Source organism: Prionailurus bengalensis, chromosome X (genome assembly GCF_016509475.1).
Source record: "Prionailurus bengalensis isolate Pbe53 chromosome X, Fcat_Pben_1.1_paternal_pri, whole genome shotgun sequence".
NCBI lineage: Eukaryota > Metazoa > Chordata > Mammalia > Carnivora > Felidae > Prionailurus > Prionailurus bengalensis.
The window spans coordinates 3,865,798-3,880,474 of NC_057361.1; positions in this window are offsets into that span (position 1 = coordinate 3,865,798).

Below are 14,677 nucleotides of genomic sequence, written 5' to 3' on the forward strand. Positions count from 1 at the left end.
CGGAAACAGGCTCCAGGCTCCGAGCCATCAGCCCAGAGCCTGACGCGAAGCTCGAACTCACGGACCGCGAGATCGTGACCTGGCTGAAGTCGGACGCTTAACCGACTGCGCCACTCAGGTGCCCCAAAAGGAGGAGTTTCAACTGCAAAAGGCAGGGGCAGAAGTCAACTGTGTGAAGAGATGCAGACATTGCAGAGATCTTAGTGGAGAGGGGGAGGACGGCGGAGCAGTACTGCAGTTTGGAATCAACAGATTATTGGACAGGCTTCAAACGAATATTTTAGGCAGATTCGCGAGTGGGATCCTGATGAGGAAGTTGAAACCATCATGATAGCCTCACAATGAAGGGTGGAAATGATATGTATTCAGAGGTAGCGGGATGAAGGTGGGACTGTCTGTAAGTAGTTTTCTGGTTGTTACATTTATTCATTTATTTAATGAACATGAATCTGAGAACCGTTGCTTATTCCAAGAACTCTTTAAAATACCAAGGATGGAAAAATAAGACATGATCTTTGCCCATAAGTAGCTGATCCTGAAATTTCTTTTTAATCAATGGCTTTGCTTAACAACACGACTGTCCCACTTTATTTTTATTCATCTGTTTATTTACTTATTGTATTTTTTCCATTCAGTTACCATTATCGACACAGTCTCAGAAAAAAAAAATCTCTGCAACATTATGATGGTAAATGCTTTGGGGGGGTCGCAACTATATGAGACCACGTTAGGGCATGAATTTAATAAATTTGAGAGAGGATAGAATATGAAATAACTTTGATATGACAGACGATAGATAGATGATAGGATGGATGGATGGATGGATGGATGGAATGATGGATGGATGGATGGATGAGAGAGAGAGATGATGGATGGGTAGGTAGGTAGGTAGATAGATACATAGATACATAGATAGACAGGTGGGAGATATGTAATGGATGGAGAGAGAGACAGACATATATATTACATAGAACAAATATAACTGAGTTTCATATAACAAATATAGCATACTTAATTACAAAATAGTTAAGTAGCAGTATCCCCAAATTAGAGTTAATAACTAGATTATAATATGACGAACAGCATAGATTGAATAAGAGAAGCATGCTGGAAAACTTAAAAATATTTACTCTCTGAAAGTTTCACAAATTCCATCCTGTCTGATTGTGTACTCGAAACCTGCTACATAAACCTTGTCCTTTCAAAGATACAGAGGTAACTTCAGACCAGTCTAAGTTAAATTAGAATGAATTTCAAATGCATGCCCATCATTGAAAAGAGGTTTTCTGACATTAGTGGAAGGTACACACCTTTTCTTACCTGTGAATATAGTTGTAGACACTTACTTGGAAGAGACACAAGCAATTGTCTTAGCTTATCCTCCTCGGTTTTGTAAGTAGTGTTTCATAAGACTTCTAAAGCTTCAAGGAAATGTATTAAAGTATCTGTTTTCCAATAAGAAGGCTGTGCATCGCCCTAGTGCGATGTTTGCATCTGAGAAATGGGAATAATTAAATCTTCATGGAAGGCAGTCTGCTCCCAGTCTTTCTGAAGCTTTTGTCCTTCTGACTGGTGTTTTAAACCCATAAAACACCATTAATTATGTAACATGCATCCACTGTGCAGAGATACACTTTGTACATGGACTTTCCATCTGATGATTTTAAATTCTCTCCCTGGTTATTATTTTATCACTGGGCGTGATTAGCCTAAATGACTTTTAAATGGCCCTGATTTTTAAAAAGTATTCCAGCTCCTGACTTGCACTGTATTTGGTGCAGATGAGAAAGCCATTAACTCTTGCTTTTGTATGAAAACCAAGAATACTGAATCCCAAATAGCCAGAGTTCATTTTTAAATGACATTTGCAGCAACTTTCTCACTGTTATTGCCTAAGACTTTGTATGAAAATCTTTCACAATGTCTGTGTCCTTTCACAAATAAGAATATGCACTACACTTGAAAATGATGAAAAATATTCATGAAACTTCTTCTCTCTAGGTTACATAGAATTATATATATGTATATATCATACATAAAATGTATATATAAATATAGATATATAAAATAGAGATGGGTTATATATTATACATAGGGTTATGTAAATATACATATATTTATCATTTATATTATATATGCATTATATATAGCTTTAATAATATATATAAGGGTATACATTATATGTTATATAGGCTTATATAATATATATATGGTTATATACAATATAGCATATATTATATATAACCCCTCTCTATAGGTAAATATATGTATGTTCATAGAATGCAATATATTATCATTATGCATATATAAAATTGTATGTATGTATGTATATATTTAAACAGTTATAAAATAGTGTTTCTATTTATAATATAAATATGATTGTAACTAGATTTATATAAAATATATTGTATATCCTATGTAATATAGTTCTATATTTCTATATAAAATAACACATTTATATATAATATAAAGATATTATGTATGTATATGTATACATACATATGGATATATGGATACATGATGGATATATGTATGTATCTATACATATGGATATATGTATGTATCTATACACATAGATGTGTATATTTGGTATAATCATATCTTATATAAAATAGATATTCATATATTATACAGACTAAATATTAATAAACTCTATTATATTAAATATCTATGTATTTGTATATAAATATATATTATATAATATGTTATAACATAATATAAATATATATTGTGATAATTTTATTTATATTATGTATAAAATATATGCATCATTTCTTCATTATATATTAACATATATTACTCTGTATATTGGCACTATACAGACATAACTATATGTACATACAAAGCTTTCTGTATATATACGTTGCTATATGTACACATGTATGTAACCTTCTGAATATATATAATAAATAACAGACAGATATTTATACTCCCAGAATGTTGATTCGCACCTGATTCTGCCCCTCTATCTTTATCCTGTGTGTGGACACCTATCTTCCTACTTTCATACTTATACTGCAGATAATCTGTATTTGAAAAGAAAGAAATTTAGCATTGGGAGGTACAACAAAAGGAAGTTTAATATGAAGGGCAGCACTGATGTGCTTTGCGTATTGACTCCACAGCAGATAGCCCTGTCTCCTGTTAATGACCTATGTCAGCCATGCCAGTAGAAAAATAAAACATCTCTGGTGAATGCAATTCTGGTTCGTTATTTTGAGTGTAAATAAAGTGCAGTTGGCATAGGGAAAAGAAGAGAGAGGCAAACCAAGAAACTGGCTCTTGACTATCGAGAACAAACTGGTGGTTGCCACAGGGGAGGTGGGGGATGGGTGAAATTGGTGACCGGGATTAAGGAGTGCACCTGTCGTGATGACCACCGAGGGATGTAGGAAAGCATTCAACCACTAAATAGTACACCTGAAACTAATATTACACTATGTTAACTAACTGGATTTAAATAAAAACTTTTTAGAAAATGAAATAAAGTGCAGTTGGCAAAAAATTATTAGGAAAAATGCTATCTTTAATCCTTTTGAATTAAAGGTTCATTCTAGAATCTCTTAAAAATATTTTAGTTTTGTATCAACATTCATTGAGATGAGAAGGCAAGTATTGCAAATAAGCTTTATATGTGACATGCACACATATATGTATGTGTGTACATATGTGTATATGTGTACATTTATGTGCAATGTGTAGGACCAGAACAGTATGAAGATATATATTAAAATCAATGGATTTGGGGCACGGGTGGCTCAGTCAGCTGAACATCTGACTCTTGTTTTCTGCTCAGGTTGTGATACCAAGGTCATGGGATTGAGCCCCACATCAGGGTCCACGCAGATCATGGAGCCTGCTTAAGATTCTCTGTCCCTCTTCCCTGCTTGTGCTCTCTCTCGCTCTAAAAGAATAAAACAATAAAATAAAATAAAATGTATTTTAGAAAAAGATCAGTGGATTTGTTTTGAATGGGGATCAAACCCTGCTAAAAGACATTGGTATATTAGTAATACAGTAGTATTTTCCTGGTCTATATGACCAAGGATATACGGAAAATAATTTTCTGTATTTTCCAAGTATGTGTGACCAAAATTACATGGGGAACCCCTGACCCTGTGCCACATCTTCAGGGCAGAAAACTGATGGTGCCTTTTGGCCACAGCCAATGAGGAAGTGAAGTCCTCAGTCCATCTGTCTGTGAGATACCAAATCCCACCAACCATGTGATCTCAGAAGTAGATTCTTCCCCACTCGAGTTTTCTGATGAGACCCCAGCCCCTGCCCAGCTGATGCTGGCATTGCAGCCCGTGAACATTCTGGAACACAGCCCTCAGCTAAGTCACATGCCATGTGCTGAAGCACAGAAGGGGTGAGATAGTATGAGTTCCAGCCTCTAGGTCTGTGGTCATTTGCTGTGCTATTATCAGATAACTAAGAGTATATAGGTACCTCTATATGCATATATGTGTGCCTGGGTGGATATGCGTAGGGATGGCAGTAAGCCAGCTGTAGCACCGAGGAAGAGAAAAGAGCGTTGAACAATTCGAACCAATATGCAACACATTTTACAATTTTCAGAATGGTTGCTCAGCTCTTTCCTACACGCCATAGACGAATGAACCAGAAGTACATCATGTGCTCATAAATGCTGCCAAAAGGTATCAAATTAGAGGAAAGGCAGAAGTGGACCACAAAATCTGTAATTCCTGCATCACGCAAAATAGACTTTCTTCACCCTGCGTCAGAACGGTTTTGTTCTCATCAACAGCCTTGATCTTTTCATAGTTTATCAAGTCAAGGAGTGATTAGGGAATCCACTCGTCCACCTGGTCAGTTCTGTGCTAACCAGGGTGTGAGAGGCTCAGAAATATTAATCGGTTCCAAAGGACTTACAATTTCCTTATAGAACCACCCACTCCAATTCGTCCCGTAGAAAATTTCGTCGTGCCACCTTGTGTGTTCACAAAGCAGTTAATGCACTATTTCCAGCAGCATTTAGAAGGTATGTATGAGCGTGTGTGTGTGTGTGTGTGTGCGCGCGCACCTGGTTCACCGGACTGTAAGCTCCCTAATGCCTCACTTTACAAATGCTCATGACTTTTCACATAATAGAAGTTGAATTTTGTTTCATTTTCTTCAGCCTCAATAATTTCATCTCCATAATTCGGGCAGATTACTCCAAAAACCTCAATCAGAATTTCCTGGGAATGGTGGGCATTCCCTTGTCTTCCTCCGGATACCGTCTCATCGTTGAGTGTGGAGATTCCAACCTTGGGGAGACCACCGCGAAGTCATTTGCAAAGGTCATCGAATCCAATGGCAAAGCCACTGGCCCCCTGGTATGAAACGAAGCAACATGGGTTTTATTAACAGCGTGAAAGGGTGAAGTCCCAGGTAAACACGATCCCCACGCCTGCTGAATCACCAAGTCCCCTGTGCACATAACCAGCGTAATTAAGCTATTCTGTCCAGAGATCCCTGACAGTGAGGGTAAACACACCCTCTTTGATAGCAATCGGGGATCAATAGTGTTTAATGCGAGCACCTAGCAGATGGGTTACAAGACTGCAAAGGAATGTTTATTCCAACTTGGCCAATTTAAAGAAAATAAAAATTATTTATAGAGCCTATTCTCAAATTCACATTCAAAATGTGTTTCATAATCCTAAGGAGAAAACAATTTCTCCCTCCCTATGTCTCTCTGTCTCTGTCAGTCCATCTGTCTCTGTCTCTGTCTCTCTCTCTCTCACACACACACACACACACACACACAGGCATACCCACCTTTCTTTTCCTCTGGAAAGGACTGGGCACCAGGAGCAGGGATCACATACTTGAGTAATTTTCCTCTTTCACCCAAGGACCCCACGGTGCTCTCTTTCACTGGGCTGCAGGCTGCACCCAGCTTGCCGTGGAGAAGTCCTGGATGGCCTCAGACCTCAGCCACCCTCACACGCACCCGCATGTGCAGATGGGCGGCTGGGGCTGCTCCTTCTGGGAGAGCCTCACGTTGGCTGGGCCCAGGCCCCTGCGGTGCCCTCCCGGCCTATAAGGGGAGGGGGCAGGACGCAGTCAGGAGGAGGAGGGGTCACGTGTCCAAGGCCCCATCCTGAGAAGCTTTCAGCCATAAACAATCGCTATTTGTAATGTGCTAAAAGCATCAATTATTTCAGTGTATATTATCTTTAGGTTAAAACATTCTACTATTTCTGTTCAAGGAGTCCATGATTTGTGTGACCTTTTTACAACTATCTCTTCATCTATTTTTATATACAGCCGAAGCCTTAAACAATGGGAACATCCTGAGCTTCTGATGCCCCCCGATCATCCTTACGTGGCTGGTTGCCCATGACTTTGGAAGAGCACTTCTAACCGTGCGGGATGGTCCCCCGGAAGGGTGTCTCTAATCAGTCTGCTCTATATGAATGGAAAGGTGAACAAAAACTAGGCAGCCACTTGTAACCTCCAGGACTTTAGCTAATCTCTGTGTTGGCACTTTAAGTCGCAGGGGGCACCCAGGCGATCACGCCAGTGCAACATTCGCTGGGCTGCAGAAGCTGGGTCTTCCCGGGGTGCATCTGTCTGCACCACACCTGCCTTGTCAGAGGGACACAGCTGTCTTCCCTCCAGTGGCCCAGCCCTCAACCATCTGGCTTCCTTCGAGCCACCTTTTTCTTAATTAATAACACACACTTTGATTTCTCATGGATGTCAAACACCGTGCATTGGCTCAGAAGCTAAAGAAGTGTGCTAGAGAATCCCTTCCAAAAGGAACTTCCCTCTACGCATCTCTTGAACTTTTCTGTCCGCCATGTTGTCTGTCTTGCGTTATTTCTGATTTTAGGTTTTTCCTCATTATGGTAGTCTAGGTATTTGAAATCTGCTTATTACTAATGTTAAAGCAAAGAGAGAGAGAGAGGTAGAAGGAGGAACAGGAGGAGGAGGAGGGAAAAGAGAAAAGAAAGCCAACAGCAGAATTCCAAGTGGATGGCTTTTCCCCTTAAACTGTTTGCCTCCTCCGGGTCTAAGTGGTCTCATGTCACTGGATAATAACACTTTAAATACCATGTCTTGGGGCACCTGGGTGGCTCAGTCGGTTAAGCATCCGACTCTTGATTTCGGCTCAGGTCATGATCTCACAGTTGGTGAGTTCAAGCCCTGCATTGGGCTCTGTGCTGACAGCACGGAGACTGCTTGGGATTCTCAATCTCTCCCTCTCTCTCTGTCCCTCCCCCATTTGCACACGGTCTCTCTCTCTCTCAAAACAAATAAACTTAAAAAAAATAAAAATAAAAAATTTAAATACCATGTCTTAACTCAATCTTACACAGATCCCATGAAAATATTTACCCTTGCATCAGCAGTTTAACAATGAAATTAATAATCTCTGATGGTTTAAATATAGCAGAGTCCCAAAGAAGGTACTTAATCTGCAAATATTACTCTTTTTTGTACCCAATTTCTGCTCCCTGTGTCTCTCTGAGAAGAGGTGAGAACCTTTCCATGTGTGAAGGACTAGTGCATTGAACAGTGATGACTCCCACACTTGCACCTGTCTTAGAAAGATAGGAATCTTAGGGGCGCCTGGGTGGCGCAGTCGGTTAAGCGTCCGACTTCAGCCAGGTCACGATCTTGCGGTCCGTGAGTTCGAGCCCCGCGTCAGGCTCTGGGCTGATGGCTCGGAGCCTGGAGCCTGTTTCCGATTCTGTGTCTCCCTCTCTCTCTGCCCCTCCCCCGTTCATGCTCTGTCTCTCTCTGTCCCAAAAATAAATAAACGTTGAAAAAAAAATTAAAAAAAAAAAGAAAGATAGGAATCTGGAAGAATGGAACTACCCCTTGTCTTTGCTTTTTCTCTCCCTTCTAATACGACTCCATGCATTTGTAGCAGTGGGAAACTGAAGTCCCCACATCTGCCATGTAGAGTATAGACATTAAGTGCTGCAGAAGTTGCTGGAATTTGTAAACAAATAAACAAACAAACTATCAAGATAGACACTAGGGAAACCATACTTAGTTCCTCCCAGCATTTAGCACTTACTCAACACACTCATCAAGAGGGGGAATCACGGGCAGCTACAGCAGAGGGGATATTGATTTTGCTTGTCTTTACGTTCCCCTTTGCAAATCCATAGACTGGTTTGAGTTCATCATAAACCTAACAGTTTTTTAAGAGATACATGATAGGAGGCACTTTTCATAGGTCTCTCTTGTGTCCTGTATTACTTGCGAGGGAGGCATTGGCTCTTCATCTGTTTTGCACTATCTTTTCAAGAATATTTGCATAGTCAACAGCCTGGAAAGACGGATAGTGTCTTCCTATTGAGCAAAGGGCAGGTTTGTGTGGTGTCCAGTATAACGTGGTTGATTTCCATAAGCTCACGATATGTGTGGAGCATCAACCTGGGCCTCTGTGGATTGCCCCTTTGGAACTTGGAGGGCAGAAGGGGGCAATCACACTGCTTGCTGTGCTGTGAATAATAACATTCTTTGTCTCTGACCCTGGGGTTTCATGTCTTCTGCCAGCATCCATGAAACTGGGGTTGGCTGCCTTTGTCAGCTTCCAAATGGAGTAAACTGCCAGATGCTACCTAGTTCCTGAAAATGTACACAGTGGTACCAAGAGGTAAAATCCATCCCTGAGTCTGGCTTAGCAGTCAGTGCTGCGTACCTCAGTGCACTGGATGATAGAGAAGTGACCAAACCAGGAACGCAAATGTGTGTTCTCGGAAAGCTGAGGTTTCCTTACAAGTTTGTCATCAAGTTCCAGGAAAAACAGCACAATAATGCGGTGACTTTCTGCCTCTGTGTTTTCAAGAATCAGCATCCATTTCTTTTAAGGCCTCATCAGCATCACCCAGCCCTAGAACGTAAATGTTCGAGCCACTCTGAAAGGGTGCTCATCAGGATGCAGCTTTAGCAGCTGATTTTTGTGCACAGCCAGGGAAGTGGAGAGAAGGCTTGTCAGGGAATGAGGTAGTTTTCCAAATATATTCTCTTCCTGAGTATTTTAGACAAGGTAAGGGAAGAGGGTAGTCTATCTCTCCATAACACAGATGAGGAAGGTGAGGCTTTGAAACTCTACGGAGCATGTTTTTGATGTACAGAGCCAATAAAGCGGCCGGCAGGACTTCAAAGGACATTCTATTTACTACACAGAAGCGGAGATAGCAAAACACATAAGTAAAACACTGAAGAAGAATTCCATGTCATACGGCTTAGCTAACAAGGAATGGAAGAAGACAGTGACAGTAATGCATTCTCAACAGGGGTGACACCAAGGGGCAAAAACTGGCAAAAAACATCTTGTTATCTTTATGTATAAAAAAAAATATACATGCAGCTGACCCTTGAAAAATGTAGGGTTAGCGGTGCCAACGACCCCCATGCAGTTGAAAATCCAAGGGTAACCCAAAGTTACTCCCCCAAAACGTAATCCCTAACAGCCTGCTCTTGACCAGCAGCCTTACCGATAACGTAAACAATCAACATATATTTTATATAGGTATTAGATACTGCATTCTTATAATAAAGCAAGGTAGAGAAAAGAAGATGTTATTAAGAAAATCAAAAAGAAGAGGAAGTGAATTTACGGTACTGTACTGCATTTATTGAAAAAAAAAAAACCCACAGATAGGTGGACCCGCACAGTTCAAACCCAGGTTGTTGAAGAGTCTATTGTGTACCCCTGATACATAGGCAGAAGTAGAGTATATCTCACATATATTTCAAATAGCATCCGGGCCACTCAAAAAAGTAAGTGAATATGAATTTATTAATGTATAGGGACTCAGTATAGTGCAGGACTCTTTAATGTGTATAAGACATTGTCTAAGGCAACACTCTCAAGAAATGCAATAATGTCATGAAAACATACCGATAAAGCACAGTGGCAGGCTGAAAAATATTTAACGATTGGATCTCTCGGTCAAGGAAAGCCCTGATTTGTAGCAGGTGATGATTTCCATGGTGAAAATAGGAAGATGCGCAGACAGGTCTGATGATACAGAATTTCCATCATGAGCATGAGACAGTAAAATGGCCAGGGATGAGTTTCAAAGCATTTATCTTTTTTAACCGTGAGTTTAATTTTAAGATTATTATAATTTAAGTGTTAATGGCGGTTGTGTTAAGCAGTGACGTTTCAAAATTCCTGAAAAGTAAGCCACGGGTGATCAGGAGCCAATGTCAGCGGGGTCCAGAATTCACAAACGCGATGGATGCATCAACTATTCACATTAATGAGTCAAACGGTGTTAGCATTGCTTTTCCTTTGTTGTATGTATAATATCTGTTCATGGACTTTAGTGTAACTGCCATTTCTGAGTTTCTTTGGGTTTTGATGGCTTTGCACAAATCCCCTTTATTCCAGGTATCTTTCATTATCATTCTCTGCAAAATATTCAAGTAACTGTGACGAGGTTAGTGTAAACCCTTCTATTCCGATACCTGTGTTTCTATTCTGACCCTTTCACTATGGATTGAGGACTTTTTTTTTTAACTGAAGTATAATTAACATACAACATTATACTAGTTTCATATGGACAACACAGAGCTTTTGAAAGCAACCGTGCTTTCCGGTATGAAGTTTTCATACACAAAATTTAACCATGCTTAACTCTTTAAGGTTCCTCAGAATAAAAGCTCATCAAACCTACCATGTGCAAATGCAGATTTGGATTTAAATAAACATGCAAACTTGCTTATAATGGGGTGGGCAATTGGTGACTGCCCTTCCCCGGGACCCCCTTCTTCAAAGCAGATCGAATCAAGTTCCTATGATTTACGAAGGAGGAGAGTGTGGTATGATCGTACGAGAAACTGAAGCGTCAGGCATGGGATTTTTTTTTAAGAGGTTTAGAAGGCAGGTATTAACGTTGTTTGCAGTGACAGTTTAGGATATTAGATAGCAACTTTCCTTAACTTATAGATTTTATTTATTCATTATATTGATCATCTTTAAAGACTGTTTAAGAACTTGCCTAAGAAGTTGTATATTTCAGCAAAATGGGCAACGCACAAAACGCACACGGTAAGTGTTCTTGGCCCACAAAAGTTCCCCGGGGTGCTAGAGAATCAGAGAAAGCTGAGCCGCCCCTGTCCAGTGGGGATGGATGTGGGCACATTGACAACTGGAGTCATCGAGAGAATATTCAACATCTGTCCGTGTAAATCACAGATTGGCAACCTTTTATTTTCAAATCAGAAGCCAGTGATCTATTAAACCATAATGAAAGGGTATAAAATTATAAGCACTTTTTTTTCTGTGAGATTATGGAGTTTTGTTTTGTCGAGGAAGAGGAATTTAAACTTTCATCTCACATTTTCAAGAGATTAATAATGGTGACACCAAATTTCAGCTGGTTTTCGTAAAACCTTTTATAAGATTTAGTTCTTATAATATCTCCTGCTTTCTCTTATTGAAGTAGACATTTAGGTAAAAGTAATATAGTGATTGAATTTGAACACTTGCAATGGATGAATATTTTATTTTATGAAAAAAAAAAGACAGGAAACAATTTATGAAGTTAACTGTGGGAATGTGCTAAATTTGATTTCTTACATTCAGCCCTGTGAGGTTAAGAGGCAGGAAGCTTTCACCGGGAGTACAGGCTGTTATGCAGATTGAAAAGCTGTACTCCTACAAGGTCATTGGTATTTACTTTCTTAGAGTGGCAGTTGAAATGTTTTGTTGGTCAAGTTTGATGTTTAAAAACACTTATGAAAATGATGTTAACATTTTTTTCAAAAGCTGTGCAGAGCTCTGGGTTTTTCAGCTATGGACATTTCTGGGAAAGCAAATTACTAATAACCAAGTTCTTTCTGCTAGTTTTAATGGCCAGCTTATTCTTTCTTTATTCCTTTCTTTCTCCCTTTCTTTCTTTCTTTCATTTGTTCTTTCTTTCTTCCTTCCTTTCCCTTTCTTTCTTTCCTTTCTTCTTCCTTCCTTCCTTTCTCTCTCCTTTCTTTCTTTCTTTCTTTCTTTCTTTCTTTCTTTCTTTCTTTCTTTCTTCTTTCCTTCCAGCTTAGTGTTTCTTTAAACGTGTTCCCACTTGGCTGTGATTCATGGCACCAGGTCTACTGGGGATGAAAAGCAGAGACCTACTGAAGAGACTCTGGGGGGGGGCGGGGAAGTTCTAGAAGATTTTGGTTGTTCCCACAACTGTGGAATCCCAGTGAATGATGTTTGCCTTGTAATAACGTCAATGAGTTTTGGTGGCAAGTTGTCCACCTTAAAAAATGGTAGCTACAGGTCATGGTACCATGGTTCAGTTCGTGAGTTCAAGCCCTGCATTGGGTTCTGAGCTCACTGAGCAGAGCCTGCTTGAGACCCTCTGTCTCCCTCTTTCTGGCCCTCTCATGCTCTCTCTCTTTCAAAAATAAATAAACATTAAAAAATTTAAAAGAAGGAAGAGTTGGTAGCTAATATTAATAGGTAGTTAAGAATATGTAGCTAAATAGGGACTTTATTTCAGGGTGTGGATAAATTTTACATAGTAGCACTTTTTCACTACAAGGATCCATCATAGCACATTTCTACATATTTCTCAAGTTTTCGTGCTCAGAACCGTCTAGAAAGAGCTCCTTATTGTTGTAAAATTTGCTCCCTGTTTGCAGATTGCATTTGTGGGACACCTTCAGTGCCCTCAAATGTAGGAGGGTCAGTTTTAGTTAACAGTTAGATTTTTCCAACCTGCTTTGGTTCTTAGCATTTGGGGTATATCTTCCCTGAGAATCTATTATCTATTATAGGGTAGTAAAAATTTAAGCACTTAGAATTTTGCTAAGAAATACAGTGTCACAAAGCCTGAATGACCTCCGGGAACCCAGCTTCATTTTAATGTTGGCAAATCTGACCGGAGTTGGCCACGTTGCCTTTTGAATTTGCCTGGGACCTTTTCCTGTGAACATAAATAAATATATCACTTACTATAACCATTTGGAAGAGGGTCATCCCTCCGGATTTTTTCATTTGGAAGATGAGAAGGGGAAAAAACTATTATCTCTTATACCCCAATCTCATGCTCAAAGAGTCTTCTAGTTAAACTGCGTGTGGAAATTCTCATTTTTTCTTCAAATCAAATCCATGTACAGCCTAAGGAAACATTGCCTTGAAAGATAGTGGGGATTTATCTCAGAAAACCTGAAACCAAAGACAGTTGATTCTGGTTCTGGGTAAGTCAAAGGGAACACAAAGTGGAATTAAGGTTTTTTTGGTTTTTTGTTCTTGTTGTTGTTTTTGCGGGGGTGCGGGGTGGTCAAGAGTAGATTGGCTGTCCTAATAGGTCTGCAGTCATAGGGGTAGAAAGCACACTCAATTTGTTTTGGTAGACCTTGAAATTGAACAGCCAATTTGGTCTGGCCATTAAGTCAGTCTTGATTTGGTCCGGGCATGGAGACAACATTCAACCAACTTGATTTTCTTCTTTAGCTTTGAAACTCCCTGTTTGGCAGTATTTAGGAAAAGTTTTGATTTCAAGAGTACAGAAAGAATAAAGAAAACACAGTACAGCCTTTTCTGCAGGGATCTAAAATAGGAAAGACTTCCCAAAGAATTCAATTTAAAAATGTTTATCTCTGTTTTACTGTAATGGGATTTTTCCACCCCATATTTATGGGCCTCTTCCTCTCATTTCGTTCTTAAATAAATCTAGAGACGAGAATAGAAGGAATGTCTCCCATCATTACGTTTGGGCCTAAACAATGAAGTCGTTTGTTTAAAGGAGGATTATTTTTGTGAAGCACAATAGGACTATTATACAAGCAGTTGTTTTGTGTCTTATTTATGAAGTATCCGACCCTGCATTAAAACACAAAGCAATACGGTGTCTATCACGATTCCCTTCTGCAGATGAAACATTCAGCAGGAGACACTGAACAACTGAATACCCTGATACTTCATTCTCCAACAAGCATTGCGTGTCCTGTAATTATCATCCTTTTCCTGGATGGATCGGTTTGCTTTAGCACCATAACTCCCAATAGGAACGGTCTAGATCACCACGTTATCTGCAGCAGTTGAGGCAGAGATGTGTGTACCCCAAATATCTGGGGTACTATATATATATATTATATATATACCCCATATATATATATATAATATATATATATATATATATACACACACAGACACACCTATATATAATACACACACACATAGAGACACTCCAGAGAGTAAGAGGGTAATGAAAAAGGTTTTAATCAATAAAACATGAAAATAATTGCAAACAAAAATAATGTGAATAGAGATTGGGCATCATACACTTTGAAAGTCAAGGGTTTCACTAGAATCCTTCTGAAACTGCTTGCCTGGGGGTCCCTAGCAGCATTGTGCTTGCCAAAGGGGAATCTGGAATTTGGAATTTGGAGGCCAAGCATGGAGGAAAACAGGAGAAATTTCTCAGGCAAACATGTTTCCTTCCAGATGTCCTTTATTGATCCCCATCAACCTCTGAATTGAAGATTTACTGCTGACCAGAGCATTCCAGAATGATTTTCACCTTGGGGGCAGTCCCATCATGGCGACTAAGTTGTGGACGTGAATCGATTGATACCATAACTATTAATTACTTTTTAAAAAAGGCAGAAGGAGGGAGAGGAAATATGATGAAATTCTATTTTTTTCCTGGCTGTGTTTGTTGTAACATTTGCAAGTACTATGTTTCTCCATTGCAGG